General features: G+C 47.5%; 1 pseudogene; it reads left to right on the top strand.

The window, feature by feature from the left end:
* The first annotated feature begins 9960 nt into the window (after nucleotides 1–9960).
* LOC107113566 overlaps nucleotides 9961–18879 on the top strand; it is a 28475-nt pseudogene continuing 19556 nt past the window's right edge.

Below are 18879 nucleotides of genomic sequence, written 5' to 3'. Positions count from 1 at the left end.
AATACTGATGTCCCTGGAATAAAATGTTACATCTCCTCGTTTCTCTTCAGCAGGCTGCAACCAGTGCAAGCCAGGCTGGATTTCTCAGTTGGCAACCGGTTCGCAGCCCAACCCCCAGCTTCATTTCAGTGTCTCAGGAGAGATGGACTCATGCGGAAAAGAGAATTCTCTGAGCACGTGCAAGACACCCGTTCCCTTTTTAATCCTCACTCGCCACACCGTAGAGAGAGATGCCTTCTTGGAGGAAAGAGCTGACTCCAGTGGGGGCTTCAGCATCTCTCTCTAGCAGTTCAGCTCTGCTGCTGGAGAGCTGCAGACCTGCCCTGCCAGTCTCTGTGCTGTGCATCACGGCAGGTCGAAATTCACCCACCTGGAGGCTGGCAACCCTATCAGGAATGGGAGTGGTCATCCGCTTCTCATCGTGAGAACCTCCTGCCTGTGGGATGGGAGGGGGAAGGGTCAGGGGGATAAGGTAATGTTCTAGAGGCTTCTCATGAGAACGTGTCCTGATTGGATGTCACCATCGCCTGAGGTTACTGGGCAAAAAACTATAATTGAGCTAAGGCCCAGAAAGTGAGAGGCTAGCTTGGATTCTATGACAGGCCTGAACATGCTGGAATTCCCCCTGCCCTGCCAGTCTCTGTGCTGTGCATCACGGCAGGTCGAAATTCAGTAGGGTTGGCAGCTCTGGGCTGGGAAATACATGGAGATTTGGGGTGGTGGTGGAGCCTAGAGAGTATGCGGTTTGGGGAGGGGAGGGACTTCGGCATGGAATCATTCCATAGAATTCACCCTCCAGATTAGCCATTTTCTCTAGGGGGACTGGTCTTTGTAGTCTGTAGATCAGTTCCAAAAGCAGGAGTTCTCCAGACCTCACCTGGAAATGCAGTGAATTTGCCACTGGAGTTCAGGTGCACCCCCACTTCTTGCAAAAAGTATTTAGAGAGACCCTTTAAAGGTTGTTTGCAAGAGGGGAGGCACCTGAACTCCAGTAGAATTCACCACTTGGAGTTTGGGTTTGTGGCCAATGGCTGTCCCTCTCCCTCCCCTCGTGTACAACAAATATATGCTTATGGTAAAAGAATTTTATGCTCTATTCTTTTTATATTTTTCAATGCTATTGTCTAAGTATTAGTTATCAATTATTATCTGCAGGAGGGGAGGGAGAGGGGTGGTTGCCAGTGGTTGCTCTTGGGGGCGGGGAAATACTAAAGGAAGAGGATGAAAGTACAGCTGAAAGTATCTGGGTGAGGATAAGAGGAGGAAGAACAAACAGTATTGTGGTCGGAGTCTGCTACAGAATGCCTGACAAGGGTGAGGAGACAGATGCTGCCTTTCTTGAGCAGCTTGACATTGTAACCAAGCAACATGCCCTTGTAGTAATGGGTAACTTCAACTTCCCTGATGTGTGCTGGGTGACAAACACTGCTAAGTGTCCAGAGTCATGCCACTTCATGAACTGCCTGCCTGACGACTTCCTTCATCAAATGGTGGAGGAAGCTACGAGGGGCTCAGCCAGACTCGACTTAATATTGGCCAAAAGCAGGGCTATTTTTGGGCGGGAACGCACAGGAACGGAGTTCCGGCTGGCTCCCATGTTGGCCACGCCCAGCAGGAACTCATTAGCATAATAGGCCACACCCAACAGCAGAAACTCATTAGGATTGGCTACATTAGGGGTGTGTGGCCTAAAATGCAAAGGAATTTCTGCTACAAGAAAAGCCCTGGGTTTTGACAACAAACAAGGTAAACAGAATAACAAGCAAAAGATGGGTGTGGCCGGATAACCACACTTCTGGTAACATGGGGGTGCGGCCTAATGTGCGAATGAGCTGTGCTGTCAGGGGTGTGGCCTAATATGCTAATGAGTTCCTGCTGTTGGGTGTGGCCTATTATGCTAGTGAGTTCCTGCTGGGCTTTTTCTACAAAAAGAGCCCTGGCCGACAGGGAAGAGTTGGTAGATGGGGTGAACGTGGTGGGGACCTTAGGGGGAAGTGACTATGTCCTGCTAGAATTCCTTTTGCTGTGGGGGACCAAGGAAGTTCACAGCCACACGTGTATGTTAGATTTCAGCATGGCAGACTTTAATAAACTCAGAGGCATGATGAGAATCATTCCATGAGCAAGACTGCTGGAAGGAGAAGGAGCAAGTGAAGGGGGGGGCTCTCCTAAAACAAGAGGTCTTGCAAGCTCAAGCCATCGTTATTCCAACAAGAAGGAAACATGGTAGGGGATCTAAGAAGCCAGTGTGGATGGAGCTCTTTGATGTGCTAGGGGAGAAAAAGGAATTGTTCACGAAATGGAGGCAAGGACATACCTCTAAACAAGAGCATCCGTGGGTTGCTAGGCACTGCAGGTCAGCCATCAGAGAGGCCAAAGTTCACAATGAGCTAAAGCTGGATAGGGAGGCTCGCTACAATAAGAAAAGCTTCTATAGATATGTGAGGAACAAATGCAAGATAAAAGAGGCGATGGGCCAACTGTTGGGTGAAAATGCAGTGGTGGTTTCACGGGGAATATAAGCCGGCCTGCGAGCCGGCTAAAGTTGTCTTGTTCTTCCCTTTGGTAATATTTGATACCAATATTTAGACAATAGCATTGAAAAATATAAAAAGAAAATAAATAAAGCATGAAATTGTTTTACCATAAGCATATATTTGTTGTACACAGTGATATATATTTTTGTAAGCCCACCTGGAGGTTGGCAACCCTAAACCAGAGGGATGCACTGAATGGGAAAGCGGCATGTACTGAATTTCTGCCTGTGGCTTGGAATATAGTTGGGGTGAGGGAGGGAGGGCCATTATGTTTCTTTTGCCCTTTCCTTGGGAAGAGACTGGAAAGGGTTAAGAAGTTCGGAGCCCTCATTTCTAGAAGCCCATAAATGGGCGTGGCCTCCCCAGCTCTCCCAGTTCTTCTTCCACAGGAAGTTTGTCTTTGGTCCTCTTTTGACTGATGGGGGCTCTTCCCCAGGACTAGGTAAGTGGGGAAAGGAGTGGGATTCCTGGGAAAGGGTGAGAAAAACAGGTACGGGGGCTAATAATGAGGCCAATGCATGGGAGGAAGTGTGAAAGGTGCCAAGGGAGTTGTAAAATCATAGGTTGGTTCATTTTATTTTCGCCATCGTTTCTAGCCTCACTTTCTTGCACATAGACCAAGCTCAGGGCATGGAAATGCTTAAATATAACCTACCTAAAGACTGTGGTCGCACACACTAAATAATCCACTTTCAGTGCACTTTCCAACTGTATTTTACTGTGTGAGCTGGCAAAATCCAGTTGGAAAGTGCATTGAAAGAAGAAGAAGAGAAGAGATTGGATTTATACCCCACCCTTCACTACCCAAAGGTGTCTCAGAGCGGCTTACAAACTCCTTCCCCTTCCCCTTCCCACAACAGACACCCTGTGAGGTAGGTGGGGCTGAGAGAGCTCTTGACAGAAACTGCCCTTTTTCAAGAACAGCTCTTATCAGAACTGTGGCCTGCCCAAGGTCATCCAGCAGCTGCAAGTGGAGGAGTGTGGAATCAAACCTGGTTCTCCCAGATTAGAGTCCACACACTTAACCACTACACCAAACTGGCTCTGTGGACTGAAAGTGGATTAATTAGTGTGTGTGACCACAGCCTGGAGAAGTCTTAGTGGCCAGAGAAGTCTTGCAGAGAAGAACTTTCCAGAGAAGTCTTAGAGTCCCTTTTCCTCCTGGCTGATATATAGTGTGATTTTATTAACGCTTTCCTGGGAGTAAGCCTCAATAGACCTGAAGAAGACCCAGAGTAGACCTGCTTAAGAATTGGTCCAGATGTTTCCAGGAATCTTACATGAGTGCAATAGGCTCCAACCTCTAGCTTGCAAAAGAAATTCAATGTAACCTCTGAAAATGGAAGTTCCATTCAATTGCTGAGGTTACTAACCATCAATGGACAAATTCTTGGAGGAAAGTTGAATCTTCAGTCCCATCTTGTAGCAGCAGACTCCATTACTGCATTACAATTTGTATGGGTGAGTTCTCTGGTGTTGTTGAGAACAGAATCCTAGAAGTTTACTTTTTTAAAAAAATCTCTTGATGAGTATTAATCTTGTGAGGATTGTTTCTCTTTCCAAAACCTTTTCTAACCAGCTGCAAGAAGTTGTACTTAGAGTTGCGAACAACTTGCAGGAAAAAACTTACCTGCAAAGGAGTATACCAGGTTTTAAGGAATACACTATGTGAAAAAATAAATGGATAACGTTAAAAAACCCAAAACATTTTGGGTAGTCATTCCTTGTGAAAGCAGTTTCTTTTAAAAGGAAAACATCTACTCTCGAAGCTGGAAGTCTTCTCTTGCTTGTTATGAGTGTACAGTGCAGGGGTGGTGGTGGGGAGGCAGAAGTTAGGAAGATGAATAGGATAAAAGTAAGATTTCCAGCAGTGCCTGGCAAATTATGGGATTTGGGGTGTGTGTCTGCCAATGGTGGAATTTGGGGTGCATATGATGTCACTTCCCAGTGACTCTCTAGGAATTTTCCATAATTTCTAAGGTACAGATCATAGTTACTAGTGGAAATTCCTAGAGCATCACTATGGAGAATGTTTTTCCTCCCTCTTCTCAATTTCTCATTGAGGCTGGGGTTAAGGAATAAACTGCTGGGTCTGGGCAACTGGGAAGCCTACATCAGTGTTCTTTGTGAGAAGAAATTGGGGAGGAAAGAGAGCTAGAACAGAGGGCTGAGGACTTGGGGGGAAGAGAGCAGGCAGGGCCACCAACAGAGGGGGACTGGGGAAAACAAAATCAGGTGGCCCAAGACAGCTGGAGGACCCTTGAAGCCAATGTCATACTGCTTCCAGCTGAACATCTTTTTGTTTATTTATAATGCAGTTCTGGCTGCAGACACTAGGGGCGCAGGGAAGTCTGAACACAGTAAAAAGCTCTCTACTATCAGCTAGACTTCCTTTTATCCAAGACTGAAGCAAACTTGCCTAACAGATCATGCTAAACCCAGGGGTCATTTCCTGCAGGAGCGCACAGGAGCGGAGCTCCGGCAGTAAAGAGCCCAGGGGGTGGGCACATGCAACAAGCCCCACCCCCTGCTCCCAGCAGCCCTCAGTCAGAGCAAGAAGCAGCCAGGTAAGCTGCAGAGCCCCCCCCGGCCCCCCCTGGTCCAAAACTATCTAGTGGCACCTTTAAGACCAAGTTTTATTCAGGTACAAGTTCTCCCTCTTCTGCGAGGACAGATCTGCATGTCCCCCCTCCCCAATAGCTAGCAATCCAAAACAGTCCAGTGGCGCCTGAGCGGTGGGTGTTGCCTTCTGACACACTTCCGGTGATGTCAGGGGGTGTGGCATATGCAAATGAGCTATGTTAATGAGTTATGCTAATGAGTTCCTGCGCCTATTTTTCTACGAAATGACTCCTGGCTAAACCCATCAACTAATCCAGCAGTGGAGCAACCCCAGCTGATGGCTGCTATACTAACTGTTGGCCTGCAGCCTGGTAACCAAGGTCATTTTCTAGAATAGTCTAGCCTTTCCCTCTTCCTTTTCCTTGCACACAGCTCATCCAGATCTTGTAAAGCAGTAGCTAGGGTGTTGCAGCAAGATAAAACAACCTTTCTCTCTCTTAATTTCTCTCTCTCTTTTCCACACGCTGCTCATTCATTTCTCTCTCCCTCCTCCTAAATTTTCTGTGCCCCCCCCCTTTATTTTCACTTCTTGGTCTCAAGATCTTCTCAGCCCTATCCTGCTTGGCGACAGAATGTACTTATAGTAGCAAACCTTTGTTAATATTATTAACAGAAGAGGGGGAAGAGTAGTAAAAGCCTGGTTCTTGTGCCAGCTGCTCCAAAGTGAGGTGCCCCCAGGACAATCACACAGGCAGTCACAGGGAATAAGGAACCAGCTTCAGCTTCCTTAGATTTGAGTCCAGGAGCACCTTAGAAACCAACAAGAATTGCAGGGGATAAGCTTTTGAGAGGCACAGCTCCTTGTGTCGGACACAAGTAGAAATGGAAATCTCTGAGTCTTTCTATCCAAGCCAGGAGGTGGGAGCGGTGTTACAAAGTGTTATGTACGCGGATCGCCACCAGGGGTCCCACAGCTAAAGCAAGAGCTTGGTCCCCAAACACAAAGGGGACCTAGGATCCGAGTTCACCAGGAGTCCACCAATAGCACTCTTGGCGGGAAATTCAAACCCTCCAATGGGGACAGAGGTGTGCCGGGTGGAGTGTATATAGTTGGCCTTGCAGGGCCATTTTGTGTGTCTTGTTGTGAAGTACAATAAACGCGTCTGAATGCGTGTCGTGGTCCGAGTTCTCCATGCATCGAACCCAAGTCCCCCTGGGGGGGCGGGGAAACCCCCGCCCCAGAGGCCCGTTCCCCGGCAGCGCCGGATCAGGCCCCAGGGGGAACTCCGCCTCGACGTGCGCATCACTCTATGGTTTTCCCTTGTAGGGCCGTGGCCCCGCCCCCAGTGTGCCTGGTGCCCTCCCGTCACTTCTGGGTGACGTGCACGTCGGGGCGCGCACCAGACGCCAGCCGGGAATCCCCCGCTTGTGGCGAAGATCGACTTGGCAACCCTACTTTAAAAAGAGTGCTTGTAAAGGAGTAGGGTTGCCAGTGGCCAGGGGATAGGGTTGCCAGCTCCAGATCGGGGAACTCATGAAGATTTTGGGTTGGGGAAGACGGGGACCTCAGTGGTGTACAATGCCATAGTGTCCACCTTCCAGAGCATCTCTTTTCTTCAGGGGAACTGAATTCTGTAGCCTGGAGATGAGATGTAATTCTGGGGGGCACCCAGGTCCCACCTGGAGGCTGGCATCCTCACAAAGATGCATAGGTACACTGCATATTATAATCACCTTGATTAGAACAGAGGATAAATACTTGGGGGCAGAAAACTAGCATCTGCAGTGAGATATGTCCCTATGCAGCCCTTGGGTCCATTGTTCTGCGCTTCATAATGTCCTACGTTCCTTGAAATCATTAACCAGCATTGGAAGAGCACACAGACCACCCTTCCTGCCTCCTTGATTGCAGTGGGGTACATGATTTTGAATCTATAGCACTAATCTCCTCTCTCACTCTTTTTGGTACATTTTGTCTTTTTCATATGTGCATGTGTGTGAGAGAGAGACTGTATGTGCACCTGGAAGTCATGGTGACCTCTGGTGACTGACCCCTACTGGGCACCTGGAGGATATTCAGAGAGGTGGCTGAATAAAGCCTGCCCCTTCCACCTGACTGCTGGTATTCCGAGGAGGCCTTTCCATCCAAATACTTGCCAGAGTTGGCCCTGCTTAGGTTCCGAGATCTGACGAGATCGGGGCTGCACTAATTCAGGGCTATTTTTGGGCAGGAACGCACAGGAACGGAGTTCCGGCTGGCTTCAGAGTTGGCCACGCCCACTACCACCCCCCCCCCCCCGGCAACTCCTAGGCGGGCAGGCCAGGGGGGCTCCTGGAAGGATCGGGAAGGCAATTAAATGCCTCCCCATGCCTTCCCCAGCCTGTCCAAGGGCCGGCTTGCCCAGGCACCCCATAGCCACGGGATGCCCGGCCAAGCCAAGGGAAGGCAGTTTAAAATGCCTTCTCTATCCTTCAAGGGCCGGCTTGCCTGGGCTCCCCGCAACCACGGGGCGCCCAGGCAAGCCAAGGGAAGGCATGGGGTGTGTCCTAATATGCTAATGAGCTGTGCTGTCAGGGGTGTGACCTAATAGGCTAATGAGTTTCTGCTGTTAGGTGTGGCCTATTATGCTAATGAGTTCCTGCTGGGCTTTTTCTACAAAAAAAGCCCTGACTAATCTCATCTTGAATCCTGTAAGCAATGCTTCCTCTAAGCTGTGGAGTCTTGTGAGCAAAAATTCAACTTTGTGAGCTACTGGCATTAAAGCTGTGAGCGAGCGATTTGGCTACTTCATGAATTAGTTTGCTCTGGAGCCGTCCTTCCTGAGCTAAGACAAAAAATGTGTGAGCCGGAGGCTGAAAAACTGAGCTAGCTCACACTAACTCAGCTTAGAAGGAACACTGCCTGCAAGATGTCCTGACTTAATACATGTTCTTTGGTTTCAGGTGCCTGGACGGCTGGAGGAGGCGTGTCCCGATTCTCCCCTCAACATAACTGAATGCATCAGAAACCGTGAAGATGGAGGCCCAGCTAGTGGGCGATGGAGAAGCCGTTTCGCTGGGTGAGGATTCATGGGCAGCAGACACTCTGAATATAAAAGTTAAGCAGGAGACGAATGAAGAAGCCGGCTGGGTGGGTAAAGATGTACGCACAGCAGACAACCTGAGAGTGGCAGCCAAGCAAGAGAGCGATGGAGAAACTGGACAGGTGGGTCAAGGTTTATGTCCAGCAGACACCCCGAGTGTGAAGCCTGAGCAAGAGAATGATGGAGCAATTGACTGGCTGGGTAAATATCTATGCCCAGAAGACAATGTGACGATGGAAGTCAAGCAGGAAAGTGATGGAGAAGCTGGCTGGCTGGCTGAAGGTTCATGCGCAGTAAACAACCTGAGTGTGGAGGTGAAGCAAGAGAGTGATGGAGAAACCAGCTGGCTGGATAAATATTTATATGCATGGGACAACCTGAGTGTGGAGCTCAAGCAAGAGAGTGACGGAGACATCAGCTGGCTGGATAAATATTTATACGCAGCAGATAACCTGAACGTGGCGTTCAGGCAGCAAAGGGATGGAGAAATCCGCTGGATGAGTAAAGGTTCATGTGCAGAAGACACCCGGACTTTGGAGGATGAGGAGGAGAGAGGCGGAGAAGATGGGTGGCCGGATGAAGATTCATCTCCTGCAGACACCCCAACTGTGGAGGTCAGGCAGGAGACTAATGGAGAAGCCAACCAGCTGGATACAGCTTCATGTGCAGTGGACATCCTGAATGTGTCAGTCAGTCAAGACAGCTATGGAGAAACTGGCTGGGTGGATAAAGAGTCGTGTGCAGCAGGTACCCTGAGTGTGGAGGTCAAGCAAGAGAGTGATGGGGAAATGAGCTGGCTGGATAAACTTCTGTGGGCAGCAGACAGCCTGAGTGTGCAGTCCAAGCAAGAGAGTGATGGGGAAATCAGCTGGCTGGATAAATTTTTATGCGCAGAAGACAGCCAGAGTATGGAGGTCAAGCAGGAGAACGACGGAGAAGCTGTCTGGCTGAGTAAAGATTCATGCGCCACCGACACCCTGAATGTGCAAGTCAAACAAGACAGAGATGGTGGTTGGCTGGGTAAAGATTCATGTGCAGTAGACGCTTTGGGTGTGGGAATCAAGCAGGAGAGTGACGGAGAAACTGGGTAAGGATTCATGTGCCTGATCTGATGAAGGGTACATAATTCCTTTTGTCAATCTGTGATTGGGGTGGGTGGGTGGTCAAGCCTCCTTTAAAGTTGGGACTGATTAGAGAAGGGATTGACAATAATAGACAGTTTTGTAATATTATTTTTGCACATTAAGGCTACCCACCTGCCAAGACATATGAACTCATGAAGACAGGTCCTCTATATGTTTTTGCACATGGCAATAACTGCAGCTGTATTAAGCATTTGATGGGACAAACGTTGTGCATGACTGACAAAAAGCCATAGTGCAGCTATATGTGGGTAGAAACTCCTCCCAAGGCAGCCGTTAAAACTATTCACCTGAAATGATACATAATTAAGAAAGAAAGAAAAAAACCAGGAGGGAGCTGATTCCTTCCATGTCTGACATGGATGGTTTAAATTGCGATTCTTTCATTTTCCCACCGGGAGATGCTGGAAAAGCAAGTGAGGATGAGAAGGAAATTCTTTAGCAGGGAGAATCTGATCAAAGTGATCTCACTGGGTCACCGAGGGGTGGAAAACGCATGACTTTCCAGGAGACTGAGATACAGGAAGGAAGTGGAAGTCAGAAGGGACTCAAAAGTTCTGTCCAACCAAATCCAATGAGAAGAGATTTTTATCTCAGCAGACCAAAGTTTATGTGAGGCAATCTTTTGTGGGAGAAATGGGAGACAGAGAAAGTGGTGAAAGACTCGGGCAGAGTTCTGACCTTCCCAAGAGTCATCTGATGCAGAGAAAGACAAAAACTGACAAATGCTCAGAGTGTGGGGAAAGTTTTGCTTGTAGTTCAGGTCTTTCAAAGCATAAACGAATCCACTCGAGAGAGAAACCATATAAATGCTTAGAGTGCGGGTAAAGCTTTAGGACAAGTTCTAGCCTGTTGTCACACAAATTATCTCACACAGGAGAGAAGCCATTATCAAATGCTTGGAGTGCCAGGAAAACTTTCCTCATAATTTCACTCTTACAGGATATAGATGAATCCACACAGGACATAAACTCGGAGTGTGAGAGAAGGCTTAGTTGCAGTTCAGAGTTTTCAGTTCATAAACAATCCCACACAGGAGAGAAGCTATATAAATGCTTAGACTGTGAGAAAAGTTATAGTACCAAATCTAGTCTTTCAGTACATGAATGAACCCACAGAGGAGAGAAGCCACACAAGTGCTTAGAGTGGTAAAAGCTTCAGCCAGAGTTCAAACCTGTCTCATGTGAAAATCCATACCAATGGGTATGGGAATTAGGAATATTTTAGTAGTATTGGCTTGGTCCTTCTTCCAGAATGTTTGATTGCCTGACGACAGGTGTATTTGTAGCGAGTGAGGATTCTGCCCTGTGTTTCTCCCCCAGTTCCATCATCCTGTAATCTATTGCCTGTTGACACAAGTCTTGCTCTAATGCAAAAGATATGATGCAGGTATGCAACAGAAAGCTGAAAAGAACTGGGTCATACCAGACTCCCGATCGGAAAATCCATGCAGGAAAGACTGTTGGTGTCTTGGCCAGTGTAGACCTCCCAGAATATTTGAGATAGGTACCTGGATGTAGCTCCTGAATTGATTTCCACTGAGTCAGCAGAGTCAATTTTTAAACTTATGCTTTTCAGAAATGATGTGTTACCTGAGCCCTGGAGGAAAAATGTCATTTTATCTTCTTAATGATAAGAATTTGGTATATGAAATATGGCTCCTCTTCACATGACTTGTAGTCCTGGGTTGTCACATTGTATGCTTTTTAAAATATGGGGGTGGGTTCCAGTACTGGATTAGACACTGAGAGCGTATATGTTCTTCAAACTCAGTAACAGCCCATAATTTTTTTAAAAAATAAAGGCTTAAAAAAAAAATTTCTGAAGTGTTTTCTTCTTTTTGCTGACTTTATTTCTTCTGAAGGTGGTGAGATAGGAGTGTAAATGGAGGAGAGTGGTTCTTTTCTTTCTTGGCTTTCCTCCAAGGCCCAGAAGGGGAGCCAAACCAATTTCTGAGGAAAAGAAGGAAGCTCTTTGCCCAATTTAGAGAGATCTTGAAAGAGCTCTTCACCATCTCTCTTGGTTTTCACCATCCTAGAATCATACAGTTGACAGGGACCATACTGGCCAACTAGTCCACCCCACCCCCGCTCAATGCAGGACCAGCCTAAAGCATCCCTGATAGCTGTTCATCTAGCCTCTGCTTGAAGACTGCCAGTGTGGGGGAGCTCACCCACCTCCGTAGGCAGCCAATTTCACTGCAGAATAACTCTTACTACAAAAAAATAAAATAAAATCCTAATATCTAGCCAGTACCTTTCTGCCTGTGATTTAAACCCATTATTTTGAGTCATATCCTCTGCTGCCAATGAATGCTATCATCCAAAAACTTGTCCACTACACTGTTCAGGACTAATCCAAGATAATTTATGAATGAACTTTGGGATGAAACACCTTTCCTATGAAGAAAGGCATTATGTATTGAGCCTAAGCCTTTCCTCTAGCTGTACCTAGAACGGGCTGAGCTTGCTTCTCTAGAACAATAGCTCGCCTGCATCCAGGAATGAACCAATAGATAAGCAGTGTAATGTAAATAGCCTATCACTGGGACTGGGTGTGTGAAGGGTGTGGTGTTTTGCATGCTTGTAAGCAGGGCTCCAGCCCTGCTAGCTTGTCCTTGTAGTGTGCTGAAATCACTGAATAAACTAGAGCTGATCACTGCAATGCGTCCAGAACCCAGTATTTAACAAAAGGTTAAAGAGGTTAGGGCTCTTTAGCTTGGAAAAATGATGACTAAGGAGTGACATGACAAAGGTTTACAAAATTATGCATGGGGTAGAGAAGGTATAGGAAGAAGAACTTTTCTCACACATGAGGAAGAAACACAGAGCACTCACCTGGAGCTGCCTTATACTGAATCAGACCACTGGTCCATCATAGTCAGTGGGCAATTCTGCATTGCCTTTTCCCTCCGTTGTTTTACCAAACCCACCTTGGAACACAAATTTCCCTCTGCATTGCGTGCCACCTTCACTTTCTTTGATCATCGGATTTTATTGTACCCTGTACACGGCATGCCGCTTTCACTTTCTTTGATTATTGGGTTTTATGGTACCTTCTGCAGAGATTTATGGCCATTCAGGGGTGACTTCTCAGTCAGTACAGTGTTGCCCCGGGGTATCTGAATGTGGTTTTGAGCTGCACTTTTGGTAAAACAAGGGAGAGAAAAGCCAATGCAGAATTGCCCAGTATTGTCTACTCAGACTAGCAGTGGCTCTCCAGGGTCTCAGACTGAGGTCCTTCACATCACGTATTGCCATGTCCTTTCCACTGGAGATACCGGGGATTGAACCTGGGACCTTCTGCATGCTAAGCAGATGCTGTGCCACTGAGCCACAGCCCCTCTCCTTTCTCCCTTTCTCACAATACTCTTCATCTAGAATTCCCATCCAGAAGGAATACCAGTCCTTTTCAGGCCATGAATATGGGAAGAAAGCACTGCACATGATCCCCCCCAAAACACATGATCACCATTTTGGGGCTGAAATATCTCATACAAGATGACATTAAGTTATGGTATTTGTTGTTGCATGATATAGTTTTAATGGGTGTTTAAAAAAAAAAAAAAAGATTAGCCAAATTCATCGGGGTCAGGTCTGCCAACAGATATTAGCTATGAGAACAAAATGAAATTTCCATATCCCAAGTCAGTGTACCTTTGAATTCTAGATGCTGGGATAAATAGAAACAAAGGGTTGTCTTCTTTTATGACCTTCCCAGAAGTCTCTGGTTGGCCACTGATTGAAACAGCTGCTAGACTCGGCCAACTTTTGGTCTGGTCTCCTGTGAAAGCAGCAGGGTATTGCTGGCAGTCAAAATGATGTACCTGAAATCAGGGGTCATTTCCTAGAAAAAGAGGTGCAGGAGCTCATTAGCATAATTCATTAGCATAACTCATTAGCATATGCCACACCCCCTGACATCACCGGAAGTGTGTCAGAAGGCAACACCCACCACTCAGGCTCTACTGGACTATTTTCGATTCCTAGCTATTGGGGGGGGGGGATGTGCAGATCTGTCCCCGCAGAGGAGGGAGAGCTTGTACCTGAAGAAAACTTGGTCTTAAAGGTACCACTGCACTGTTTTCGACTGGGGGGGGGCTTTGCAAGTTACCTGGCTGCTCCTTGCTCTTACTGAGGGCTGCTGGGAGCAGGGGGTGGGGCTTGTTGCATGTGCCCACCACCTGGGCTCTTTACTGCCGGAGCTCCGCTCCTGTGCGCTCCTGCAGGAAATGACCCCTGCCTGAAATGATACATCATAAAAACCCAGCATGTGTCTGGTTTCCTTACTGTGCTAGAGGGATGACTTAAGTTGCAATTCTTTTGTTTGTTTGTTGTTGTTCTTCACAAGCAGGTACTGGACAAGTGAATGAGGGAAAACATCAGCTGGGAGAACCTGAGCGAAGCAATCTCACTGGGGCATCAGCCAGTTCAGAAAACTGGGTGGTGTTCCAGGCACAACTTGATCCAAGGAAAAGAGGTTCTCTATTAGCTGACCATACTTTAAGTGAAGAAACCTCCCATGGGAGTGGTGAAAGCTTCATGTGGCGTTCTTATCTCCTCAAGCTTTGGCCAACCCAAAGAAAGAAAGTTAGTTTACTAATGTTTTGAGTGTGAGAAAATTTTCTACTACCATTTTCAGACACTTTTGAGACACAAATGAATTCACACAGGAGAGAAGCCATATGAAGGCTCAGTAGGTGGGGCAAGTTTATCTACCAATTCTTACCTTTCAAGACACAAATAGCCCACACAGGTGAGAAGAAGCCATATGAATGCTCAGAATGTGGGGAAAGCTTCTGTCAGAACCCACACCTTCAGACTCATATGAAAACTCATACAAAATAGAATCTTTCAGTGGAAACGGATGACTTAGTGGTGAATGAGAATTCTGTTGCCGCCTCTCACTTAATTCCTTCAGTGATTGTACTGCCCCCAGCAGAATATGTAGCTAGCAGATTGCTTTAGAGTAGGAAAATGAGCCCTTTGCCTTTAAGACATGGCACCATGGGAAATGTAGTTTAAGGACTCTTTAGGTCATATGATCTAAAATGGCTAACTCTATTGGTGTAGATAAGTCCTTTTCCTGCATCTTTGCAAGCCCAGGAAAAGTCTCTTCCCTTTTCTTTGTTGTCTCTAACCTCTTTACCGGAAAGGAGATGTGTGAAAGCAATTCCTTTCCACTGCAAGATCTGAGAAAACAGACTCTGCCCTCAAGCAAGATGACCTGCATCACCCTGCCTACTGCAGGAATGTGAAGGAACCTTTCTGCAGTAGAATAAAAATCCAATTTTTCTATGAGTTACTTTCTTGGACAGTGAGTTGGCATTATCTGGTAAAAGAGACTTAATCCTCTCTAGTCTAGAGCCCAGAATAGTGCACCCATTCATGCAATGCCTGTTCATGCAAGTTTGAAAACTGCTCTTCCTCGAGTACAGTGAGATGCAAGAAAGAACTGGATCATGCCTTCCTCCACACTTGAAAATCTATGCAAGAAAGACTCCCGGAGTCTTGGCTTTGGTGGAACTTCTGGAGAGACGTCTCAGAATATTTATTCTGGAGGAAATTTGATGGCTTCAGTCAGTTCATCAGAGTCCATCTTGTAATTATGCTTTTTCAAGAACAGTGAATGGTCTACTAAATCCTTGAAGAAGAAAAATGTTTTCTTAGCAATAAGGATTTCCTATGCAAAAGATCTTCATCAATATTTGAGCTTCGTGGTTGTTGCAGTGCATGATGTTTGCTGCAGGAAATGGGGGGTGTTCTGGTGTGGGGAAGGTGGGATATTGAGAGAGGAGACGTTGACCAGTTGAGACAAAAACAGGGATACTATTCAAGGAGATAACACCTATACACAGGGCTTTTTTGGTAGAAAAAGCCCAGCAGGAACTCATTAGCATAACAGGCCACACCCTGAAACCACAGCTCATTAGCATATTAGGTCGCAGCCCCCTGTTGCCAGAAGTGTGGTCATCCTGCCACACCCACCTTTTGCTTCTTATTCTGTTTACCTTGTTTGTTGTCAAAACCCAGGGCCTTTTTTTGTAGCAGGAACTCCTTTGCATGCCTACTGTAGCCCATCCGAATGAGCTTCTGCTGTTGGGTGTGGCCTATTATGCTAATGAGTTCCTGCTGGGTGTGGCCAACTCAGGAGCCAGCCGGAACTCCGTTCCTGTGCGTTCCTGCCCAAAAGTAGCCCTGCCTGTACATAACACCCCCTCCCCAATTCCAGGCATGCTGAGTCACTGAGTGCATTCAGACAGGCAGCTAATCCCGTCATTATGTCGCCTTAAATTTTATCCCAATCTTTTTAATCCATTGTAGCAGGACCAGACATCCCTCTGGTGAATCACCAGACATCCCTCTGGTGAATCACCTCACCGCTGCCTCCGTTGTGGATTGTCTAGATGGCATCCACTGAAGGAGGCATGCGCAGTGGGGGTTTTTTTAAAAAAAATGCACATGCTCATAGGCATCACAGCCAGTCAATTCCTGCTCAACCCCACAGTGGCAACTGGCTAATCCCACATGGTCGTAAGCAAAGGGGCGGGTGGGGAGCTCATCCTTGGTTGGAATGACCAGGGAATGGCTGCCAGCGCCAAATCTGGCCAGCCAGCCATCCCTGATAGGTCAGCACTCCCGTGCTGAGCCCTCATAGGCTCCCCTCGCCCTCGTGATTCCATCTGAGGATGTGGGGGGGGGCGGGCAAAAGCCTGCGCTTGCACATGGGCAAGCACTGGTCTATCGTCCACTGACTCAAGGCCAAACTACACAATACATTTTTGTGCAAGTTGGGTCTGGCTTCCCGCGGAAAGTGCTCCAACTTCCCATCCTCTTGCCTTCTTTCTCACTTTTTCCAGCTCCGCAGTATCCTTTTTGAGACGTGACTTCCAGAACTCCACAGGACTTAGAGGGAGCATTGGTTGACAGGTGGGCTCAGCTCCCGCCCACCCAGCAGTTCAAAAGCAGACGTAACATTCATGCGAGTAGATAAATGGGCACCTACCCTTAGAGGGGGGGGCACCCTCCTCCGGTGAGGCGTGTGGAGGACCGGCAATGGCGACGGAGACGGCGGCGATGGCGAAGTACCGGCGGTGAAAGCGAGGCAGCATGGCGACGCGGCGGCAGCAAGCGGCGAGCAGCAGGCCCGGAAGGAGAGATCCCTGGTGGCCGGCGGCGGGAACAGCAAGCGGCTGTCGTACAGTGGGAGGCACGTGGCATCGTCATCCGGAGGCACGGCGGAGCCGAAGGGACATAGCCGGGACCTAAGGAGGACGCCGACTGCGCCAGAAGAACAACAGCCAGATACCCCCGGGAATGAAGCCAGCCAGACCGGAATACAGACATCTATTTCCACCTGGGTGCCGGTAGGCTGTCCCACTCCCCATAATGTAATGTGGCCTTAGTTAGGGTTAACTGTGACTAGCACCCCTCATGTAAACCGCCCAGAGACCCCTACGGGGGTTAGGGCGGTATATCAAGCCGAATAAATAAATAAATAAACTGTACACAGTACTTCAAACGTGGCAGCACCATGGATTTAAACACAGGCAGTACAATATTTGGCTGTTTTGCTCTCAATCCCTTTTCTAATACCACCCCCCCTGCAAAGAGTTTGCCTTTATCAACAGTGTCGGACATGGAGTGTTCCCGCTAAGCTGAGTTAGTGTGAGCTAGCTCACAGTTTTTTAGCCTCCAGCTCTCCCATTTTCATCTTTGCTCAGGATGGATGGCTCCTCCAGAGCAAACTAATTTACGCAGCCGCCAAATCGCTCGCTCACCACTTGAATGCCAGTAGCTCACAAAGTAGCATTTTTGCTCACAGGACTCCACAGCTCAGAGGGAGCATTGGTTGACAGGTGGGCTCAGCACCTCTCTTCAGCAATTCAGCACTGGTTCTGGAGGGCTGCAGCCCAGCCTGATGCCATTGCTGTGCTCTGCGTCATGGCAAGTGGTGATCTAACTCGGGCAAGAGATGAACCACAGATAGCTCCCCCCCCCCCCCCCCCCCCCCCAGAGAGAGAGACAGTAAAGGAAAATGCTGCATGTGCTGAAGTTCTCCCCATCACTGGGAAGAAAAGAGCCCTCTGGACTGGGTGGAAACTGGAAACCGGAAACCCAACTCTCCCGCTCAGACAAAAATCAAATCAAATCAAAGCTTTAATGGCATACTGAATAAACTAGGACAGATTGCAGCACTGTCAAAACAAGAGTAATAAAAAGAAATGCTTATACAGTTAACATTTAAATATAACATCGAATCATCACTGTTTCTTATCTTGATGGGCCTTAATGGCACACTGGAGAAGTGAAACAACCTTCTCAGTTATGCCTGGGAAAGAGAAGGCTCAGAGGGGACATGATTGCAGTCTTCAAGTATTTGAAGGGCTGTCATGTAGAAGATGGAGCAGATCTATTCTCTCTGGCTCTGGATTGCAAGACTAGATCTAATGGGTGGAAATTACAAGGGAGTCGATACCGGCTAAATATCAGGAGAAACATCCTAACTGTAAGAGTGGTTGAGCAGTGGAACAGACTGCCTCGGGAGGTGGTGGATGCTCCTTCGCTGGACGTTTTCAAGCAGAGGCTGGACGACCATCGTTCGGGTATGTTGTAGGGCTATTTTTCGGCTATGCTGCAGAGTGCACGGGGCTGGACTAGATGACCTGTAAGCAGTGTTCCCTCTAAGCTGAGTTAGTGTGAGCTAGCTCACAGTTTTTTAGCCTCTAGCTCACAGATTTCTGTCTTAGCTCAGGAAGGAGGGCTCCAGAAAAAACTAATTTCTGCAGCAGCCAAAATGCTCACTCACAACTTTAATGCCAGTAGCTCACAAAATAGAATTTTTGCTCACAAGACTCCACAGGTTAGAGGGAGCATTGCCTGTAAGGTCCCTTCCAACTCTGATATTCTATGATTCTATGGTTCTTTTTTTTGAGAATAGGGTCAAGATACTTAAAACGAATGTTTGCAAAATTAAAAAAGGGCAATAAAAGAGGAGATGCGGGCTTGTTTCAATACATTTTAACTCACACAGGCAAAGTCTAGCAGAGTAGGCTATCTTTTGAAACCTGCCATACTAGAACCGCTGATGATGGCATGATGTTAAATCTAGGCAAAGAGAAGGCTCTACGCTGTTGGGGTTCTTGCAGAGGGTAAAGGTAAGGGGCCACGTTGCCTACCTGCTCAGACATAGCTGTCCCTCTTCTGCCCTTTTCCTAGGAGAGGACAGAAAGGGTTAAATGGATAGAGACCTTCCTGGGAGCCCATAAATGGGAGTGGCCTTGTCAGCCCTCCTGTTTTCTTCTTCTCAGGGATATCTTCCTTGCAGTCCTTTTACTGCCCTCGTCTGTTCATTAGGAGTAAGCTAAGAAAAGAGTTATGTAGAAGCGGGTATGTGCAAGGAGAGAGTTTGCTAGGGAGAGTGGGGAGGCAAGTACAGAAGATCCATACCTGTGAGGAAGGAAGAGAGACAGATGGCAAGAAAACTCCTGAAATCTCGGGTCAGTTCAGCTTGTTTCCATCATGTTTGGGTGTTCACAGTCCTGGTTTTCCCTAC

The sequence above is a fragment of the Gekko japonicus genome, unplaced genomic scaffold, assembly GCF_001447785.1.
Source record: "Gekko japonicus isolate JY-2015 unplaced genomic scaffold, Gekko_japonicus_V1.1 scaffold2934, whole genome shotgun sequence".
NCBI classification, from domain to species: Eukaryota; Metazoa; Chordata; class Lepidosauria; order Squamata; family Gekkonidae; genus Gekko; species Gekko japonicus.
Note: the sequence above shows the minus strand (reverse complement) of the source record. Positions and strands in the feature narration are given on the sequence as shown.